This window comes from Myiozetetes cayanensis, unplaced genomic scaffold, assembly GCF_022539395.1.
Source record: "Myiozetetes cayanensis isolate MyiCay16 unplaced genomic scaffold, myiCay2020 scf16, whole genome shotgun sequence".
Lineage (NCBI taxonomy): Eukaryota > Metazoa > Chordata > Aves > Passeriformes > Tyrannidae > Myiozetetes > Myiozetetes cayanensis.
The window spans coordinates 1,562,108-1,584,433 of NW_026087270.1; the positions used below are offsets into that span (position 1 = coordinate 1,562,108).

At 40.9% G+C, this 22,326-nt stretch overlaps 1 protein-coding gene and 1 long non-coding RNA gene across 4 annotated transcripts in view; one reads left to right on the top strand and one right to left on the bottom strand.

Moving 5' to 3' along the window:
- Positions 1–22,326, top strand: part of LOC126638086 (cadherin-8) — a 151,618-nt gene that overhangs the window by 24,777 nt on the left and 104,515 nt on the right. The gene's annotated exons all lie outside the window — the stretch shown is intronic.
- LOC126638089 (uncharacterized) lies at positions 4,516–12,229 on the bottom strand. The gene is made up of 5 exons (XR_007628499.1): positions 12,059–12,229; positions 10,502–10,673; positions 9,827–10,037; positions 9,448–9,553; positions 4,516–6,306 (listed from the first exon to the last, which is right to left on the bottom strand). It is a non-coding gene; the product is annotated as an uncharacterized LOC126638089 (long non-coding RNA).

A 22,326-nucleotide genomic window follows, 5' to 3' on the forward strand; every position in this document is an offset into this window, starting at 1 on the left:
TAATTTTCCCAGAGATATTTAGGCAAATATTAATGTATTTGAATAGCCTCCTGGTGATCCCCGAGGAACACCTGTAGTGATACAGAGCAATTTATAACTTTCCTTTTTCCCGAGGACTCCCTCTTAGTGTAAAAATTCCCCTTCAAGAATTCCTTTCAAAGCCTTTTATTTTACAGCAGTCATGCCAGCAGCTAAGAAAAAGTAAGTGTAGCTCTCCCCAGAGACTCCCAATGCCATTCCTGAATTAACCGGAGGAATCATTAGGAGCCACAGAAGACATCCCTTATTTTTGCTTCAGGGTCTGAGCTCGGTAACTGTTTCTCACCCGGCCCCTGGTGAATAGAAGCAAAGCTGAGGGTTTGTGTTCCAACCTGATGAGCTGTTGGGTCACGCCTCAACAAGGGGGAATGTGCTGAAATAAAGGACTGGCTCAGGGAGGATCACTGGAGGCAACGAGCAGAGCTGTAGGCACAGCCAGCAAAAGAGATTTCTTAGCACTTCAGAGTGCCCATGTCATTTGCTGCTTTAAATCCAGAAACCTTATTATCTCATTTTCTCTTCCCTGCCTGGGAGAGCTGCTTGTGTACAGTGGGGGTAAGGTGATTTTAGTGTCTGCAGGGCTGGTGGTGGGCATCGAGCCGTGAAGTGCACAGAGGATAAAGGAACTGAACCCAGCCATACCCCTGCCATCCCATTATTTTCTAAGGTCATCGTGCTACAAGCATCATTAGGATCTATGACATGTTGTACACCCAACCTAAGAAGTCAGGATATTAAAGTGAATGGACAAAACCCACCTTATTTTTGAATTAATTTGGGATAATCTGCAGCAGAACTGATGCAACGTGAACCTCTATATGAAAGCAGTATGCAAAAGGCTCAGTCTGATAGCACTCACCTCAAAGAGCTTAATGAAAATCTGCCATATTTTTACAGAATAAGTTTTCTAAATACAATTACTGACACTCTGGATATTCCTTTTTCACTCTTTTTTTTTTTTTTTTTAAATGCCTGTTTTTCAGGCAACCTATTCTCTAATTTTTATGCAGTCTGAAGCATTTATTGTAGACCACTGGCACACACTGCAATTCATGGTGTTGTCCTGCCTTACAGACAAGAAAATACAATGTCCTCAGGCAAAACCAAACTGTGTTTGTTTCTTTGTTCAAAATAATCTGAAACAAGACTTAATGCCAACACAATATTTCCCATTTGTTCATTTATTTCTGCTAATTAATGGGTCTTGATTGTTATAACCCACATGAAATGAGAGCAGGTGCTGATCTAAATATACAAGGACTTTTTACTGAGTTTTCATTTGAATTAGTAGAAGTTATTGAAATAATTTAAATTACTTAAAACATATACCAGGATTTTACTTGGCGTGAGGAGATTTGAATGGAGATTTAAGCCATGGGGTTTTTTAAAGGGAAAGTCAGTGTGAACTCTTTTTTAGGGCAGAGTTTTTAAGCATTTTACACACCCTCAAAGAACACATGGAGGGCAGTTTTGTAAATGAGGAACAGTACACCAAGTAACAGAGAACATGTAAGCTGTTAATGCTGCCATTTATGAAGCCTTGACTGAAATTTTGATCTGTCTTGTTGAGTAGGAGACAACTTCTGCCTCAAATCTATTGCTGTCTAAAAGGGAGATGCAGTTTATTAATAACTTCAATGTGATGTAATAGCAAATATGTGTATACTTCAATATGTTGGACGTAGGGCTTACTGACATAATGGAGAAATAAAGAGAGAAAATGGATAACTCCTAATTAACCAATATTAGGCTTCTCATTCTGTGTAAAGGCAACTGCACTGATCATCCCATTAAGTAATCATTTTGTAATTGATCTAAATTCTGTCCTTCCAGAAGGCCACCTGCTCATTACTGCAATTACTGATAAGGAAAGGGATGCTGAGCAGTGTAAATGCATAAATAAATATTTGGGGTTTTAGGGGAACTTTGGGAGTACATGTTTCTCTCTAAATCAAATGCATTCTGAACACACACTGTAACAGGCAATTCTCTATGGGACAGTCTGATGGACAGGAAAGCAAAATCTTTCCCTGTCAGGCTGGACACCCACTCTGGGCCATGGGCTCAGTGCAGTGCTTTGGGCTGGGAAATGCGTGGGCTTCATACCTGTAGAGTGAGAAAAAAACAGAGCATTGACTGAGTCAGTTATTCCAGCTGATGGCACCTGTGCAGGATCAGGAGCTCATTTGTCAATCCTGGAAATTGCAGAACAACTGGAAAAGGCAGGAGGTGCTTTCCTGCCTCTAAACCAGGCAAATGTGGCTCTGTTTTGTCCCAAGGCTCGGTTTCCATGGCCAGGCTCTTTGTGAGAGGCAAGCTCTGATGTCACTCTCGGGAGGCAGGTTGTCAGCCTGGCAGAATACAAATACTGCCTCACTTTGTATTTAGCTCTGAGAAACTCCACAGCACAGGAGGGTCTGGGCTGCTGTAGGACAAAATCACTGGCCTCAGGACTCTCTTTTTGTTGACCTTCGTGCTGTAATAACCACGATAAAGTCTTCAGGCACTCAGGTCTGTCATTGCCCCCAGGAGACACTATCAAAAGAAGTCTCTCAGGATCATTTCTTTGGGAATTCTCAGGGAAACCAATAATCCAGTAAGAGTTAATGCTTAATTTATTCTTTTCTCAGCCACTTAATTGATAAGTCACTTGTCCTTATTATGCCTCGTGATATGTTCTCTTGCAGAGCCTGGATTTCTGCTTTGTTAAGCTTCCTGCTTTGCAGGGCTGCTTTTAGTTGATAAGAATAATTTTGAGGGGTCCACCCTTCCCAAAACTTTGAATTGCACTGCATCCAATAGGTCAAATTAATTCCATATTTGGTCAGTAAAGTCACTAGGCATTAAGTCTGTCTTAATGCATTTAATGTAAAGCCTTAAATACAGTTTATGCAGGGTCTGGTGGAGCCAGGGAGGTGAAACAAAAAGCAGTGACTACACTGAGATGAAAACTGGTGTGCATGTTGTGTGTACGTGTGTCTGTGAGAATACTAAATGAACTTCTGTTGTGAGGGACAATAATAATCAGTTGGGCACGTGTATCTTTGGGTGAACTGCTGCTCTTTGTGGAATGAACTAAGTGTAGGAGCAGAAGGAGACCACAGCACTTGGGCAGCTTCCTCTGCGTGTAAAATGGCAGCAATCAGGTCACCCCAAAGCTTCTCTTCTCCAGGCTGAACAATCTGAACTCTCCCAGCCTTTCCTCCCAGCAGAGCTGCTCCATCCCTCTGATCCTCTTGGTGCCTCCTCTGGACTCTCTGCAGCAGCTCCATGTCCTTGCTGTGCTGTTCCCAGGGCTGGGGCAGCTCTTCAGGAGGGTCTCACCTGAGGAGCAGAGGGGCAGAATCCCCCCTGCCCTGCTGCCCACGCTGGGGAATCAGCCCAAGATGCAATTGCATGGAATTGTTTGGGTTGGAAGGGACCGTAAAATTCATCTAGTCCCACCCCCTGCCATGGGCAGGACACTTTCCACTTCCAGGTTGCTCCAAGCCCCGTCCAACCTGGCCTTGGACACTTCCAGGGATGGGGCAGCCACAGCTTCTCTGGGCAACCTGTGCCAGGGCCTGCCCGCCCTCACAGGGAACAATTTCTTCCCAATATCCTACCTAACCCTACCCTCTGTCAGTGGGAAGCCATTCCACTTTGTCCTGTCCCTCCAATTCCTTGTCAATAGTCCCTCTCCACATTTCCTGCAGGCTCCCTTCAGGCACTGGAAGTCCTTTAGATTGTTCCTTGTAATGTTCATGGCCTTTCTCACTCCTATGGAAATACAGTTTAACTTTTCTGTAGTGACTGTACCTTCCTCCTTGATGCAGCAGGATTTTGAGCCAAAAGGGAGGGAGGGGGAAAAAAAAAAAAGGGAATGCACTGAAGGTGATTTTCCACATGGCACCAAGTCCTGCTTTGCAGTAGGACAAGAGCTGCAGCCACTCAGAAATCCTTTTTTTTGTAATCACACCTGTATTGAAATACTGTACGTGGAAGCTCAAATGTTCTTTGCTGGGGCTTCTCAGAGGTAATTGAGTTATCATTTATTTCACTGGAGAATCAAAAAGTGATAATGAGACATACTTTAATTTCTAAAAGTCTTTTGTCATTCTGCACCTTACCACTGGTCTGGATTCCTTTGGAAGTGCAGATTGCTCATTAGGAATGCGTGGAATGAAATCATTTGAAAGAGGGAACATTTATCCTCTGTGTTTCTAAATCTCTATTATTTTCAATCGGCTCTTAATATGAAACATTTCTTGTTAAGGCTGTTTTGAGAGGCATAAAGTGTTTTGGGTGCTAAATAACAGCTGATATGGTTTCACTTTTAGGAATTAATGGTGGGCTCAGTAAGTAGGAAAGGTATTCTTGTATGTAACCTGTCAGAGCAAAACTGTGGAAAGGTTTGTCCTTGATACTGTTCTGGCCTTTTATTACAAAGAGCAGGAAGAACAGTCAATAACCACTTATTAATGAGTTTCTCTCTCCTTTATTGTAGCTTTAGGTACATTAGACTCTCGGTAATTATCTCATTCATAATCCTCTATAACAAGTAATATTTTCTGCATCTTGTGAAACATAATTGGAAAATATTTTCTTTGGATGTACACTATTTCTATTCCCTCTTTAATATAACTTTCCCCGAGAGTATCATGCCTAGGAAAAATGAGCAAGCATAATTTTATACAGGTAATCAAATCTCTCAAATTGTTGGCACATTTTCCTTTATCTCCTTGGGACCAAAAGCTAACCTTCAAATAGACCTAGGTATTAAAGGGGAGAATTTCAGCACACAATTAGAACTCAAATAAGCTTGTACAAGGCAACTTGAACAGAAGTGCTATTTTGAGTTATTACTATTGTACTTCTACTACAGAATATTCCATTTGATTAATACAGAACTGCAGGGGAATATATATATATATATTAGTCTAAGTGCATGTGTATATGTCTTTGTGTATATATAGATATGTCTAATACATTATTTAAACACTGGGTTATAGGAGGAGTTTACAGCCTTTCTAAATAGTTCTATTTTTGCCCACTTAGGATTCCAAACCACATCTTGGTTCAGGCTTTATCCTACTAGGCAGAGCAAAATAAATGTGAGGGGGGGAAATAAAGAAAGAAATCAGCATGTCTTTAGAATCATCTCACTTACAATACCCAGTAGAACAGTTAATTTATTGCAGACCTTCCGACATAAATCCTGCTGAAGTGGGAGACAAGGAGGCCACGTGGGACCACAGATACAAGGCTAAGGACTGGTTTCAGGCTGAGCAGACACTTTCAAGCTATGGTAGACCCCCAGTGAAACCTTTCAGTCTCTTCTTTTTGTTGTGGAATTGAACATTCCCATTTCTGTTTTCACCCATTTCGGTATCAAGGGCTCTGGTGAGTACAGAACCCAGGGAAAGATGATACTGAAAGCATATATGACTGCCCAGCTGTAAATAATCTACCAGGATCCTGGTGGTGTGTGACCCAGCTGCCATTTTCACTGTGCTTGACTTAGGGGAGACACTAGATGTCTCAGTGAAGATTTATTTGTTTTTTATTCTAGTTTAGAAGTTTGGCTTGACTTTGGTTGCATATTTAAATACAGCAGTAGGCTTATGCTGGTAATTAAGAACCTTGTGGTGTGAATATGCTCATTCTCCAAGACCAGGTTTTGGATTATTTTAAATTCCATTTTCAGTTAGCTAGGTTATTCCATGGCTATCATATGTAAAGTCTGATAATTGGGGTTGGAATTCATTTCCTTTATGTTCTTGGGCCAAGATTTTTATATTTTGTATTACCATGAAAATATCCACTGAGTTCTTCCAATCATAACAATTGAGTTCTAAGATAATATGCTTAGTGAGGTTTTTTTGTTAATCATTGTCTTAATTTACCGTGAAAACATTGTGCAAAATGGGATATTCAGTAATTGGCTTTTTAAATCTGGTGCAAGTATGATTAAAAAAAACAACACCAAACCCGAAAAAACCAAAAGCTCTCAATACAAAAGTTCCGTTTTTAACCTGAGTTAGTACAACAGTGGAGATGAGGTAATTTGGCTAGTAGTTTTGATAATCTGTTGGGTCTATTTGGTGATGCAACAAGCTCAGATCACCCCTCTCTGCTTGGAATTTCAGCCTGAAAGTGCCTGTAACACAGTGTCAGTATTGATCCCCTCCTGTGGCAGGGTCGTAGCTCAGGCCGATATTCCTTCTCCTTCCCCATCATTCCAGGGGTCCTGGTAGTCTGAGATGGGTCTGTTCTCAAAGTTCTTCCCTTTGCACAAGAGAAATTAAACATCATGAGCAAAAATAATGACCAGGGATGAAGGGGAATGGTATAATTTGAGGGAAGGAGTTAAGAAGGGTGGAAGCTGCTGTTCAGCATTCTGGTCTGGGAGGATTTTCAAACACCTGCCCAATTATGTGAGTAAAACATTGGATTAGGAAGTTGTCAGCGTGTTTCCTGTGCTCTCTGGGTGTTGGCTCTGTGGTTCTGTGCACCAGGCCCTCTGGGAGGGAGGTGTGTCTGTTTTTGCACCCAAGTGACATGGGGGGCTCACATACATCAAACTGATGGCTGGCAGCTTCCACAAACCTGGAAAAAGGCATTTCCTTGATTCAGGGCTAGAGAGGAGTTTACATAGAGTTGCCTGAAGCTGCTGGGAGATTGCTGAGTGCCTCTGTGACTTTAAGAACCCATCTGCCAACGTCCATATCAGAGAACTGTCTGAAATGGACCTAAATGGGCACTAAATGACCTGGGAGTTGCTTAGGAAATCAAATTTTGTCATTCTCTGATGGCACTTCTTCTTTGTAGGTGGATGACCTCTCACATTCCTTATTTCCTCTCAGTATTCTTTGAACTGTACCTCGGTCTATTTTATTTATAGCTGGTTTTAACATTATTTTAACAGTGTTTCTTGTGAAGCTGACATAGACTTTGAGCTTGTCTGCAAATCAAGCCTTGCAGATAAAAGAACTTGTGTTTGCACATTGTGTCAAGTCTTAGGGCTGGAAAATGTATTCGGTTTTTAAAATACCATTTAAAAATAATGAAAAGCCACACACAGTACAGGCACTCTAAAGGCCACAGCAGGGTAGTCAGAGGAGTGGCACGTTCACTTGCATGAGTCAGAGCATGTGCCATGACATCTGTCTGAAGAGCTTCTCCAGGAGCTTGTACAGGCAAACTGTATTACTTGCTGAAGTAGAAATGGTACCTTGTGACTTTTCCAGCTGCATTGTGCCTCACTCCTACTGCAATGAACTTCCACAAACTTCCCTTCAGAGTATTTGACATTTTTATTGTGTTTGGCTCACTTTGTCCTGTAAACGGTGTCCTTTGCACGTTCCATTCATTATTCACAGGCTCATCTTCAAAAGGTTCAAGAACTTAGTGCAGCTCTTCTGCTGTAAGAGAGTGCAACCTTTGTTCCTCTTACTGGTTTTTGTCCTTCTCCGTATTCCTTCATGTTGATAAGGAAATTAAAGCTCGAGAGATATAAAAAAATTTAAAAATCCTTTGCCACTTAACTTCCAGTTTGTCCAAGTGTAGCAAATCTGTGCTGACTCCATGTTCAATATGATCATTAGACAAATTAGGGAGCGGGAAGAGAGGAAGATTTCAAATGAATAAATGTTTATTTTTACTAAAATACATTTTTGAAAAATTGTCCAGCTGTTCATTGTCATTTAAGATATTAGTCAACCTCCTAAATTTACAAGACTTCCTCTGTTGGAATTTTTGTAAATTATAGTTTTTTTCTAAAATTAAGATAATGATATTTGAGACGAATAGCTGCTTTGTGCTGTTTTATTTATTTGCTTAAGAAGTCCATTTTTCTTGGAAAGACTTCTGAGTTCAGTGCATTGCAACACACTTTCCTTACCAAGACTTTTACACAGCCATGCAGGTCTGTAGCGGGGAACTTGCTGCTTCTCTGTTTCTCTTAGTGTTCATCTTAATTCATTACACTGAGTTCATGTGGCATAAAAAAGTGATGCACTTCACTGAAAGACTGTGAATATGTATTCAGAAATATGCAGTTGTATGTACTCTGAGATGAGAGAGTCACTTTTAGTATCTATATTGGCTTTTCAAGCAGCAATAAAGGAAACTCTGCAATAATAACTGAACACTTGTGACTGGCAAACACAATCCTGCAGTTCAGAACTGGAATATGAATGGACACCCCGGGAGGCTGGCCCATTTCTGATGAAAACAGTTTTTAGCAGTGTGAATTTATGAATCTACTCAGTGCAAATGAGAGTTTATTATGCTGAGAGTCCAAAAATGATGCTTCATTTATTAAATTAATACAAAAATTGTATTCAGATACTGTTGGAGCGTTTTCTAAACCTTCCTGAATACCAGAGCTGAGGCTGAAACCACTGACTTGGGTTATGGGAGGTAATGGTGAAAACAGGACAAGCTGCCAGAAACTTCCCATTCTTTGCTTGATTGAAATGAATGTGTATTTGGAACAGCACCTGTCACAGTTTCCCAATCTGTGCACTAGAGAAAATGATACTTGCCTATTTTGAAAATTCCGTGTTTGTTTAATGAAAGCTTTTTAGAATTATTTTGCCCTGTAAAAAAAGATTTTACCCTTTTAAGACCATTCCTGCTGCACAACGTGGGTCAGCTACATCTAATTGCTGCAGGATTGGGAGCAATGGCACCTCCTGTAGTACAGTCTGAAGTAGCTTTGTGATTTACATGGATATGGGAGAATCCATCACATAAAATTCAGGCAGATTTGATACCTAGCCACACATAACTCGAAGGCTTATTGCCAGATTTTGATATCTAGTCTGCCAGCTGCACTGTGCACTGCCCAGCTCGTTCAAACCATATGCCTTGAGCAAACAATCAGCAAAGTGTGTTAAAAGCTCTGAAAAGTACCACATTAGCCATACGTCAAACAGCTGCACGTCCTGCCCTATTAATTTGGATAAAAGCTTACCCCTTCAAAACTGATTTCTTGACTTCTTTGTTCTAAAAATGAGGCTTAAATAAAATCCGTGCATCTGCAGTGAGGTTTTATAGCAACAAATTCCTTCTATCTGCAAAATAATATTGAAATTCTGGCTAGGTTTTAAAAGTTTCCCTAGAGACAGAAGAGTCCATTACCAGCCTTTCTGTAGCTGGGAAGGAAACAGTCACTTATAGAGCACCCCGAAGCCTTTGGTGCACATATTCTTCATACTCTTGAAAGAGCCTTGCTGGGAGTGGAGTGCTCATTCTTGTGCCATGAGCAAAATGAAAAATATATGCATTATTTTTCCTCCTTTTGTTGGATTTGGCCCATGCTCACCCTGGTCAAGTCACTCTCCTGAGGGTATTTGCAAGAATGAGTCAAGAATACACTGTCAATAATAAACATGTAAACTGTGTATTTCTATGACTTCTTACCTCTGTGAAGCAATTCTTTGTCTTCACTTCTGTGCATTGTTTTAAGTGTCCTGATTAAAACGGATTCTGTTGTATTTACATTTATATAGTTATGGATTGTGAGTATCTGCATATTAAAAGAAAGAATGAATATGAAAATAAGGGGATAGCATTGCTATTGTGACTGCTATAAAATCATACTTTCTCAGGAGCCAGAATAGTATTACTTTAGATTCAATTTTGTGGGGTTTTAAAAAAAAAAAGAACAATGAATATATTAATAAAAATGTTCTCAGTGTCTCTGAGCGAGAATGAAATATTTTGCTCCGAGCAGTCTTAGTTAAATAAAAAAGGGTAACAACTATATTGTGAATGAAATATTTTGATTGTTGCTTCTTACCTCCATAGTCTTCTGCTTTGATCCTCTGAAATATTTTATCAAGAGAAACCAATGTTGCAGCTGCTAATACAGAAGAGCAGAGCAGCCTACTGGGGTTAGTTGTCTGTTCTTCATAGTGCTCACAGTTAAACCAAAGCGAGGCATAATTAGGCAGGTAAATTCGATCTACTTTCTATCAGTCAAACAGATTTGTACCATTATTAATATCACCCTGCAATGTTAGGAAAAAAAAGTCTTTGAATATAGAGGTAGTAGAGAACCTGACAGACTTTTATTGTTTCTTTTGACTGGAGCATCTCTGGGAGCAGCAAAGGCTGAGGGAGCTGGGGCTGTTCAGCCTGCAGAGCACACCCTGAGAGGGGCCCTCCCCAGGGTGTGTCAGGGGCTGCAGGGAGGGGGCAGAGGATGGACCAGGCTCTGCTGGGGGACCCAGCAATGGCACAAGAGGAACAGGCAGGAACTGATGCCCAGCAAGTTCCAGCTGGACAGGAGGAAGAACTTCTTGGCTGGGCAGTGACCCAGCTCTGAAGAGAGACCAGAGAGGGTGTGGAGTCTCCCTCACTGGGGATATTCCAGAACTGTTTGGCCACAATCCTGTGCCATGTGCTCTGGGATGGTCCTGCTGGAGCAGGGAGGTGGGAGCAGGTGAGCCACTGTAGGCCCTTCCAGCCTGACCCATTCTCTGATCCTGGGGTTGTGTTTTATTTCTCTGTTGACTCATGAAAGTTCTGACAGCAAATACAAATGACAAGGATAGAGTTTCTCTCTGCAGGGCATAGAGTGTGGGCCACAGATGCAGCACGCCACAGTTAGCCTTTGTTGCTGTTCATGTCATCACGTCACAGACCTGTAACGAGTATTGCACAGTTTATCAACTCAACTTCCAGTTTCATTTTCCCTTCCATTATAGGTCACTGCAGATGGAATGTATTTTGAATTAGCACAAGATATCTCACTGTTCTACATAGCTAAAAAGCACTAAAACTCCTTCTCATTTGTGCAGCAGTCTTGGGTTGTTGCTGTCCTCCAAGTTCTGGTCCCCAGTACTAACAATGTCAAACATGTAGTGTAAGACAGTGGCACGCTCTTGGAGCTTTACACTTTCCACTTGTGGTGGAAGTGGCTGAAAATCCAACAGCATTTTGCCAGGTCTTGACTGTGGCTATGAAGTCTTAGGGCTTTAGGACTGCAGAGGCATAATAACTGATATAAATACATGCTTATAAAGCTTGCTTCAAAACTGGGCATGTGGCTCCCTGCAGAAGAATTCCTCCAGTGTTAAACTGATGCTACACTGGATGGGAGCCAGCAGACTCTAAACTTGCTTTTAAAAAAAACCTGGAGCTGGAAAAGCTTTTCAGAGAATACATCTGTATTTCTAATTTCCACCTTGAAGGATGAAATCAACTGGAGAGTTGGTGAGAATGAATAAATTGATTCACAGTGGGTTGACAACTCCCTGTGTCTCATTTTCTGTGAAACATCTGTGGGTGATGCCACCACAAAATTTGACTGCTGGCTTGCAAGCTGGTCTACCACCACTATGTGATTAAAAACCTGTTATTCAGATATATGCAACTGGATTTGTGGCACTGTTTTCCAGATTACTTTGTGTAACTTTGAATGGGTGATAAGGGGACTGGAGCAGAGCAAGGAAAAACCTGTTTCTTCAAAAAATGCCATCGCTCTGCTGACTTTCTAGATGTGCAAGTGGAATAATGCAGCAGAAACCCAAGCCCAGAACTGAAAGTAATAATTTATTGAGAAAATATTTTTCTTTTTAAAAGTATTTTTTTTTCACTTCCAGAGAAAAAAAATAATGAAGATGACTAAGTTTTAGCAAATATTACAGGGTGAAGTTTCTAGCAGCCAAATCATTAAATGCATTCATTTGTAAACATCAGTGATGGAGATGACAAGTTATAGAGATCACAATTCTTCTCTTCTTGTCGTGAGGAGTAGTAATTTATTATTTGAGTAATCACACAGCGCAACACAGAATTTAGATTCCCAAAGAAAAAGACTTGCTCTGTTTATGAGTGTTTTAGCGTTTTATCATTATAAAATTATGAACTCAGAAAAAAAAAAATCATTACTTTCTACAATGTAATGCATGTACATTGAGTACAGCTGTAATATAAACCAGGCAGGCAGACCTGTGAAGCTCTTGCACACAATATATTAACTAAAGATTTTCCTGATTTATTTCTGTTGTAGACAAAGTACACTCACCTTCGTGCCACTTTAGCCGATGATGAAGGTGCAGAATGTACTCAGAAAAGCATCCTTATGTTGAGCACACTTAATAAGTACAACTGTACTACTCGGCTTTCTTTCATCCTGAGAATTGTCCAATGTCATACAAAGATTAAATGAGACAAGAGACTCAGATGTCCTGCCAGTCTGCACTTGGTGCTGAAGAATGAATGGATTAAAAAGACATGAAATTCTTGCCCAATATCTTTTTACAAAGGAAAACATAACATCATCTAATTATACAACATGGGCATTTAAATTTATTCAGCCCTTGTAGAATCTGCCTGTGGTGCTTCTCCCCCTCCTCTACCCCCCAAACAGACATTATTGTAGCTTTATTGTAAGGAACAATTTGCTGTATCACAGCTGGTCATCAGTGAGGCATTGTAGACTTAATTCCATGGATGGCCTTCAGTGAGGCATTGTGTGATTCACTCAGTGCTGCTCAGTGCCAGGACACACACTTGCTTACTAACACAATGAGGAGCTTTTTATGAGTATTTGTTGTGAGCACAAGCTGTAAGTTTGTTTTTTCAGGCTAAAGAGAAGGACTATTAACCACAAACTCTAGAGCCTCTGGTTTTATAATTAGAAATCAATTGGGCAAAGCTTAGTTTTGCATATGTGACCTCTTCCCATGACTGTATCCCAGAATGGTTCTCCCTTGAAATGGTTTTCTTAACAATTTCACGTTAACAGCTAATCTATTCGCAAAATCAGTTTGAAATAGTAAATTACCTGTGTGCTTTTTGGTGGCCACATAGAAAAAAGGCATAATCAACATGGAATTACCTGACTGGGTGGTTTTTTTTATAACTTACATTTTAATCTCATTGTTTATTTGTTTTAATTAAAAGCCATCACAAAACTTGCTGGCACCGTGGAGTTGCATTGACTTTGGGAAGGGCAAACATCTGGAGTTTATATTGTTCATTTGTGTCCAAGGAGGGTGAAATGGAGCTGGACTGTGTGATGCCAGCCAGATTGCTGAAACACTTTGACTCAACTCATTTGGCCAATGTGGGCCTGTGTGGTGGGGTGGACTCATTCCTGTCCCGATTACCTTGGTATTTGGGAATCCTCAGGCAGCACAGACATGGCAATTGCTATTCCACTTATTTGTCTGGTATTGTGCACAGAGAGCTTTTCAGCTCCCTGAAAAGAAGGTGTCTGGCCAGTGTGTTTAATATCACTGACCTTCAGAGTCAGGGGTGGGGGAGCAGGACCCAGCAGCTGTTTTGTTTAGTGGAAAGTAAACTACAAAGTAAACTCTTACCAGTGACAAGTGTTGTCCCCCAGGGGATGACATTAATATCTTCATTAATGACATAGAAGAATGGATTGAGTGGATGGACTGTATATTGGGAAGAAATATTATTCCCTGTGAGGGTGGGCAGGCCCTGGCACAGGTTGCCCAGAGAAGCTGTGGCTGCCCCATCCCTGGAAGTGTCCAAGGCCAGGTTGGAGGGGGCTTGGAGCAGCCTGGGCTGGTGGAAGGTGTCCCTGCCCATGGCAGGGGGTGGAAAAAGATGGTCTTTAAGGTCCCTTCCAACTCAAATCATTCTATCATTCTATGATAATTTATAGTAGCCCACATTCCATATTTCTGCTGAGTTCATGGTGTGTGAGGGATGAATGCAGGGTAATGCCACTGTTGCTGTTTCCTGTACATGTGGTGCTCGATCTTAACCGAACACAGCCACATGGTACAGATGTTCTGTGTGTGTCTATGGTCTCAGTGTATAAAATATGTGCTGTTCTGGTTAATTTTGTGTTGGAAATGGAAAGCTCTTTCCATGTTAAAGGGGAAATTTCTAATTAATAGCTCAGTAAAATTGCTTGGGATTTTGAATTTGCAGTAATGAATTTATTGTGGTGGTAACAGTTTATATTCTGGGGGAATAGGAATGAAGACATAATCTTTTGGGTTTTTCTCTATTTGTCTGAGATCTCATTATCTGTGCAAGCTTATTATTTACTACCCCACAGTAATGCTGTTATAAAAAGTGCAAGAATATCTGAGATTTGTGGTATGATAGGGCTGAGTTGAATTGAATTGGATCTAAGTAACTGCAGATGTGGCTGGTTTCATCTTTATCAGCTTATCTAAGCTTTTGCACTTAAAGGCTTCTGTCAGTTCAAAGCACAGGCACTGCTTGGTTGAACAGAGCTAAACTATGGTAGCACTTCTTAGCCTTTCAAAAATAATTCTAATTTAATTCAAACATATGTACTACAGAACTTGGAGGAGTTTAGATATATATCAAGTAAAAATTCCTTTCCATTTTTGTAATATAAGGAGGCACCAAAAAAAAAAAAACAAAACCCAAAAACCAAAAACATATCAAAGCTCTTGAAGTTTAATTTTAGTTTTCTGAAAAAATTCTTTTTCTTTCCAAATGAACAAATAGAATTGAGCTATTCCCCCATTCCTTCACTTTAAATAAAGTAGTCACTAAAATATAAATCAAGATTTAGCATCAAAGAGCAACTTTGTCAATCCAGGAATTTGGGGAGGTTCTTAGAATGTTGGAATAATTATAACACTGGATTTCTGCATAGGGATAGACAAAAATTTGCTACTCCAGAGCATAATGAGATATCTAAGGAGATTTGTGCATTTGAAATGATGGCAGAGCCTACGAGTGCAGCATAGATAAAAGGCTTTTTATTTTGCCTTGGGTTTTGGTTTGTTTGTGTCTCCAGTTTTGATAGTTTGTACTTCAGCTGGGCATCATGGCACATTCAGAGGAGAGCTGGCATCCTTCCTTTTGATTGCAGTTTTTTCAAAGGGAAAAAATATGGACCAAATATGGATCACAAACAGATCACTTCAAAAAAGAGCCTCAAAAGTTATGACTGGAGATTTCCAAAAGTCAGAGCCTACTCAGACTCTTTCATTTGCTAGTCAAATATATTCAAAGCAGAAACAGGAAGGGCTGTGTGCAGGAATGATTGGGTTTGTGTGTCAAATCTTGTAATCCCAAATCCTTTGGCCAAGTTAGGATCTGTGAAAGATAAACAGGAAGAAATGATTAGGAAGAGACTGTTGAAGAACTAAGGAGGTATCAGGTCTAATAAATCCTTTTCCTTTCCCCAAACTCAGTGCATCACCTTTCAGACTCTTCTTTGGTATTTGATATTTAAGAAAACTTGACTTGCCTCATAATGAGATCCTCTATAAGGTGAGAGTATGTTTTGAAAACATAATATTCTGATCCCTGCAAAAAACAAACAATTGGATCCCCTGCAGTATTTGTGGATTCAGCCTGGGGTGATGAGAGCAAAGACTAAGTCCAGGAAACTGTCTGTAGTGCCTCTTAGGTCAGTCAGGTGGCATCAGAGGTGACCCTGTCTGAGGGATCATCCATCCAGAATGGCCCTGTCACCCTGCCCTTTGGTGCAGATGGTTCTCGTGTCTAACTCAGCACAGGCCTCAACACAAATTTTGGATGGGTCTCAGACAAAGCAGCAGGATGTTCCTTTATGCACAGCACCCCATGCAATGCAAGGAAAAGGCACAGTAGGAAAAAAGAGGGAGAAGGCAAAGGTTGAGAGTTTGGTTTGACTGAGCATCTGAGGCTTTGACTCTGTGGGATGACCCCGTCACTCCCTGCTCTCCCAATATTTCTGCTGGCAGGAGCAGACTGTGCCCATCCTTTTCCAAGGCAGGCTTCTACAGTGTTCCCCATGTTCTTTTGGAACATGATTTGTAGTGATTGTTTTCCAGGGGAAAATGATTGCCTTCCCAGGTGAGATTTCTCTTTGCTTATTGTGAATTTCTGACTAACTGGAAGGGAATTCTGTCACTGGGAATGAGGAAACTAATTTAGGAGAACATGGTGTGTGGGTGTTTGTCATCCTGTGATATGGTTCAAAGATTTTCATTACAAACTACAAAAAAGTTTAAATAATTTAAAGGTCTTTCTATACAAGTCAAGAAGGGCTCTCAGCAGGTACACAAAAATGTGGATTTTTACTCCAGTCTTAACCCATCCTGCTGGGAATATTTATTCAAGCTGTGCAGGAAGATGCCAAGTCATGGTTGCGACATCCGCCAGCACAGACACACAAGACTTGAGTTTGTTTGTTAAGATATACTAATAAGAGATATCTCAAGCTGGATAACTTCAGAGTACAATCTAAGTTCTGATTTTAGAGATAAATTAGTATGTACTAAATGGATTATTACAATAGTTGCTTGACTTGGGTTTATTTGAAGTCTGGTGGGGAAAAGGCTCAATATGAGTGACCAATGTGCTGCTGCAGCAAAAGCAGTCAACAGGATGCTGGGTCATATCACCAGAAGAGACAGAAAAAGTCATTATCCCACTCTGCTCGGTGCTTGCCAGGACACACCTGGAATATTGTGTTCAGATTTGGTCCCTGCTATACAGAATAGATGTGGGCAGGCTGGAGATGGGCCAGAGAAGGACCACAAAGGAAATCAAAAGGCTGGGAAGCTGCCATGTGGTGGAAAGGCTGACACAATGGGGTTTGTTCAGACTCCGGAGTAGAAGGCTCAGGGGAGGCCTCATCACCATGTTCCTGTGCTGAAAGGGTGGCTGCAAAGATCACAGAATGGTTTGGGTTGGAAGGGACCTTAAAGATTATCTCATTCCACCCCCTGCCATGGGCAGGGACACCTTCCACCAGCCCAGGTTGCTCCAAGCCCCGTCCAACCTGGCCTTGGACACTTCCAGGGATGGGGCAGCCACAGCTTCTCTGGGCAACCTGTGCCAGGGCCTCCCCACCCTCACAGCCAAGAATTCCTCCTAATATCTAATCTCACCCACCCCTCTTTCAGTTTAAGGCCGTTCCCCCTTTTCATAAGGACTCACATAGAAAAAACGAGGGATTATAGGTAAAAGTTACTTGTAGGGAGATTCCAGGTGGATAAAACGGGAAAATTTTCCACAATGAAAACATTAAACTAGTGGAATAATCTCCCCAGGGAATCAGTGAATTCCCCAACATTGGACATTTTTCATCTGGGCAGGGTGCTGGGCCAGTTTGTGTCAGCAATAAAGGTTGGACTAGATGACCTTTGAGGTCCCTTCCATCCTGGTATTCTGTGGTTCCATGAAGTCTTTAAAGCACTCAATAAAATGAATGTTTGCTGTCCACCCCTGAGCCGAATGCCAATTCTTGTTTATAACATTATAAAGTTCAAAAGAAAGTCCAATAATAGTCTCCAGCAGACTCATTTGCATCATTACTTCATAATAATTGCATGAGCAATCGGGACTCTCCATCTAAGAGCAAAATATATGTTGATCTGCGTGTGCTGAAATATAATCACAGCAAATGTGTTTTAATTGTGTTTGTGACAGTGCAAAAGTAAAGGCAGGGCAGAAAGCTGCTCTAATATCTACAGAATGACTCATCACGTAAAAAGACTAAAACATTAAAACAAAGCTGGTTCTAATAAGGAAAATAATGAAATTATGCTAAACAAAGGAAATGAAATGGCTTTATTTTTGTTGGAAGTAAAGGTTTAATTGCAGGGTTTGTGTAGGCAGTAGGAATGGTTTTGCTTTTAAAGCAAATAAGAATTTAATTCTCCTAGAGCTCGAGTGCTGCTTCTGAGATGAGGAACAGATTTTCATTTCATGCACAGTTGAAGTGTTGGGGAGAACAGGTACTTTTGTGTCACTTTTGTTTTGGAATATAAAAAATGTTTGGGGCTAGGCTTAGTATTTTAATTAGATGGAAATAAACCCCCTTATATGATAACAAATGAAATTAATTTGAAAGGAAACATTTTGTTTACATTTTAGAAAGATAAACACTTCACAAAAGTGAAATTAATGCATATACAGGTATAAAAAGTTTTTAAATAAAAAATAACATCGAAGTGTTCTGGTCAGGAAAAGCTCACAAAAAATACTGCCTTGGTTGGTCCTTTCCTAAACTGTTTGTTCCCTAAATCAACTTTCCAGTAATATTCAGCTGAATGGTTGAAATGGGAGACCTTCTCACTCTCTGCAACTGCCTGACAGGAGGGGGGAGCCAGGAGGGGTCAGGCTCTGCTCCCAGGAACCAGCAGTGGGACAGGAGGGCACAGCCTTGAGCTGTGCCAGGGGAGGTTTAGGTCTGATATTAGGAAGAAGTTCTTTACAGAGGCAGTGATCAGACATTGGAATGGGCTGCCCAGGGATGAGGTGGAGTCATCGTCCCTGGAGGTGTTTAAGGACACACTGGATGTGGCATCAGTGCCAATGACAAGGTGGTGTTGGGTCACAGGTTGGACTCGATGGTTTCAGAGGTTTTTTCCAGCCTGGGTGATTCTGTGATTGTGTCACTGAATCATTATTCTTGTCGAAAGAAAAAAAAAAAGAATCACAGGCAAAAAAATAATATACAGCTCCAAGGGTAAGGCTGGTATTTTGGGGGAGGCTTCTTGGTGATCTTTAGGATTTGTAACTACTCAGTTCATCCTGAATATTGAGCCTCTATTTGTGTGAGCGTTTCACCAGCAGCAGAATGGGGAGATAGTGCTGGTTTTGCTCTCGGGGCTGTGGCGCTGCTCCCTCGGTTACTGTGGTGACACATCCAGCGTGTGCAGGGATGTCCCTGACGTCCCTCTATTCACATTCAGATGATGAGAACGTTACCTGATTGCAGGAAGGCAAACACGGGGGGTTTTGTGGCTTGTGGAAAGCTGCGGGTGAGTTGGTGGTGTTGAGGATGTGTGATCACTCTCAGCGCTGCCCCCCGGGGCTGGGTGACACGGCCGGTTTGATGATGAGTCTCTGTGCTCGGGCTATCAATATAAAGTGTCACTTCTAGATGAGAATCAGGCCAGAAGAGAGCTTTAGCCACAGGGAGGGAGAAGAAATGAGCTTGGCAGTAAGATTCAAGGCAGAATAAATAAAGTTTGGGAGTATTCTTAGGAAAAAAATACAGTCACTATTGAATATAATGTGATCCAAATCAGGTATTATTCCTGGAAAAAAAGAAATAAGCTCAGAGGCTCCATATCCATTCCTTTTGCTGTCTTCTGCAGGAAGAGAAGCTTTTGAAATCCATGTTATCTTTGCAAACAACTTGTGACCCACCTTACAGAATGTAATTCTTTGTATTCTCCTTGATTTTAACCAGCTGCTCTTCTAATTTCTTCTCATAAAGATTTCTAGGAAAAGCTTCTTCCCATCAAGCAACTCACCCATCCCTTTGATGGTGAGGGATTGTTTCTCCAGTGTTTCTCCACAAGCTTAAATAATTCAGTTATTGTCAAATCCCTTGTAGACAAGAGCAGGGAAAGGAAAGAAGAAGTACTTATCAAATGTAAAGCTCTCCAGGTAACCCTCAAAGTGAATATTATCACAGGCATTCCTGGATTTGGGGGGAGGGTTCCTCTTTAGGCTGTGGATTGTTAGGCTTTTACAACAACAACAACAACAACAACAACAAAAGACCTGGCCATGTTGTAGTCAATAAACTGGCATCTGGAAGTTAAATATTCTCAGCTTCATTTTCCATGGCAATATTTAAATTGCCTAACGTTAATGTAACTTTTTTCTCCATGTGTTTTAAGAGCCATATGCTTGGTATTTATTTTCTTTTGTTTCTTCCTGCTTTCCTATTTATTTACTCCAGATATTTCTCAGTCATTTTCATCCTCCAAACTGGCTGATATTTGGGCTTTGAGTTTCACTCCCAGTGTCCCTTTGGAACTACATCTCATCAGGCAGAAGAAAGATGAGATATGAGGATTATTTTTTTCTTGTGACAATATAGCATATTTTAGCTGGAGGCTTTTTACATTTTTCTCTATTATCCATCACCTAATCTGCATAACCTCATTCCTTTTTATTGGTAAAGGACAGATGTCAGACTTGTAACTATTTAACTCATATTAAAGTTATTTTTTAAAGGCTGAGGAGTAAGTACAGTGTATATAATACAACTCCACTGCAATCTGCCATTCTGCCTTAGAAATAAATGCACATTCTGTCCAGGTCTAGAGAATTGTTGGAGTCATCTAAACTCTTAGAACTGGACTGAGAAGAGAGTGCCCAAACTGGCAAACAGCATCCAAGGCTTAAAGTTACAGGAGAGCTGGAAAAACTCCAAGGTGTTCACAGATCTATTGGCGCTGAATCTTTAAACAGTGATTGCTCTCAATACTTGTGTATTCTACAAGCTCTACGAATGTGACCCATCAGCGAGGGACTGGTCATGCAACAACTGACAAACCTAGGAAATTTTCAGTCTTTTCTGGATTCTTTCACAGACTTGGACCTGTTTGTTAAAGCTGCATATCAATAATACATGAAACCAAAGCAGAATGTATAACTCACTCAGGAACTCTGCTTTTCTTATGGGTTTCTCTCCTATTATAGGAACTGTCAGTGTTGCAGTCCCCCAGAATTGCTGTGTGTTTCCTCTTGGGTTTTGTGCTGGTTGGAAGGGCAGGGTTTCATTCAGGCTAATTATTTTTTTCTTAAAAAAAATAACGTTTGAGTCTGTTCTACCACCGTGTCATAGCACATCCAGGAAAGAAAAGGAGCCTGCAGAACCCATGGGGTTTCCCTGCTCAGCCACCTTACTAACACTGATCTGTATAATCAGGAGTAGTTTTGTGCCAGACTGGAGGGAATTATGGCTCTGAGCATCCTCATCCTGTGGGCTTGTGCCTTTTCCTGAGAGCAGCCACAGTGCAAAAAAGAGTTAACATTTGGTGAGCCAAGATATGTTTCCTAATTTTATCAGGTTTTGTGTCTGAATATTCATAACAGGACTGACTAACAGTGCATTTATGCTGCTGATATTTTGTTGAAGGACTTCATGCAGCAGATTATCTTTTCAGTTAACTTTGCCATCAATGTCCATTTACATACCCAATAATCCCATCTCCATAGGCAAACAAAATATTCCATCTCCTATATCCTCAGTAAATGTGAAAAGGCAGCTTTACTGACTCGATAAATAATCTCAAATATTTTACTTTACTTCAGGGTCTTGCTGTTTTCAAAGCTTGATTATCTCGCAGTCACATAATTGTTAATCTCATTATGGAAGTCAATTACGATTGATCTATTAGTTATCAAAAAAAGTATAAAAAATAAACTTGCAGGTTAGTGTTAAATTCTGAATATAATTGGACTATAAATTTTGGAGTCATAAATTGTTGTGGGTCTTTTGAGGGGCTGTTTTTGGTTCTGTACCCTCCTTTACAACTCTTTAGAGTTTTGTCCAGTGTCCTTTCAGATTTGAGACAGTGACTCCTACTGAGTTCCTGGGGTTTATGTCAGGTCCTAAAACCATACACATTAAAAAAAGAAAAAATCATCTTATGATTAGAAATATATGAAGGAATTCAGTCCCATTTTTCCCATGAGTTTGGTTCATACTGAATCCCTAGGTGGTAATTTTAGAAATTAGCCAATGCCTTAAAAACTCATTTCTAAAACTCCCTGTTCTGGGTTCATTCTTCCCTGTTTCTTATTCAGAAAAGGGAAAGGGGAAAACCCACCATTTTCCATTTTCCTACTAGCAGAGGAGAGTGAAGTAAACTCAGGGAAGGCTGTAGCACACAATATAAGAGTCCTTGTGTCAACAAGGACCTCTCTGTGTTATTGTAATGCAAGTAATTAATAACCATTATTTACAGCTGAGCACTGACTCTGCCAATGTCACTGCCCAGCTGCCATTTGGTGCTCTCAGTGGAGTTCTTTCAGGGACTCGAGCAGGAATAGCAGGAATGCAGATAAGATATTCAGATTTTGTTTCGTTCTAGTATCTAGGGTACGATTTGGAACATTTAAAAACTCAACTTCTCAATATTGTACCACTTTTTCACCTTTTTAAAGGTGGGTTATTTGCTTTTTCCTCTGGACACTCATTTTATTAGAGAAACCCCAGCAGAGTCCTTGGAGAGCTTTAAAGTTCTCCCTCGCACAGTTGTTTTCCTCCTTTGTTGTTCCTTTTATGGTCTTTATGTCCTCAAGTTGCCAACCTAATGATCAGTTCTTTGAAGGAGGGGTGCACATATCACTTGAAAAAAGGGGCTTAAGAAATCATTATGTGCCTTGGTTGCTGCCCCCAGCCCTGGGGAACAGCACAGCAAGGACAGGGAGCTACTGCAGAGAGTCCAGAGGAGGCACCAAGATGATCAGAGGGATGGAGCAGCTCTGCTGGGAGGAAAGGCTGGGAGAGCTGGGATTGTTCAGCCTGGAGAAGAGAAGCTTTGGGGTGACCTGATTGTGGCCTTGCAGTGCCTGAAGGAGCAACAAGGA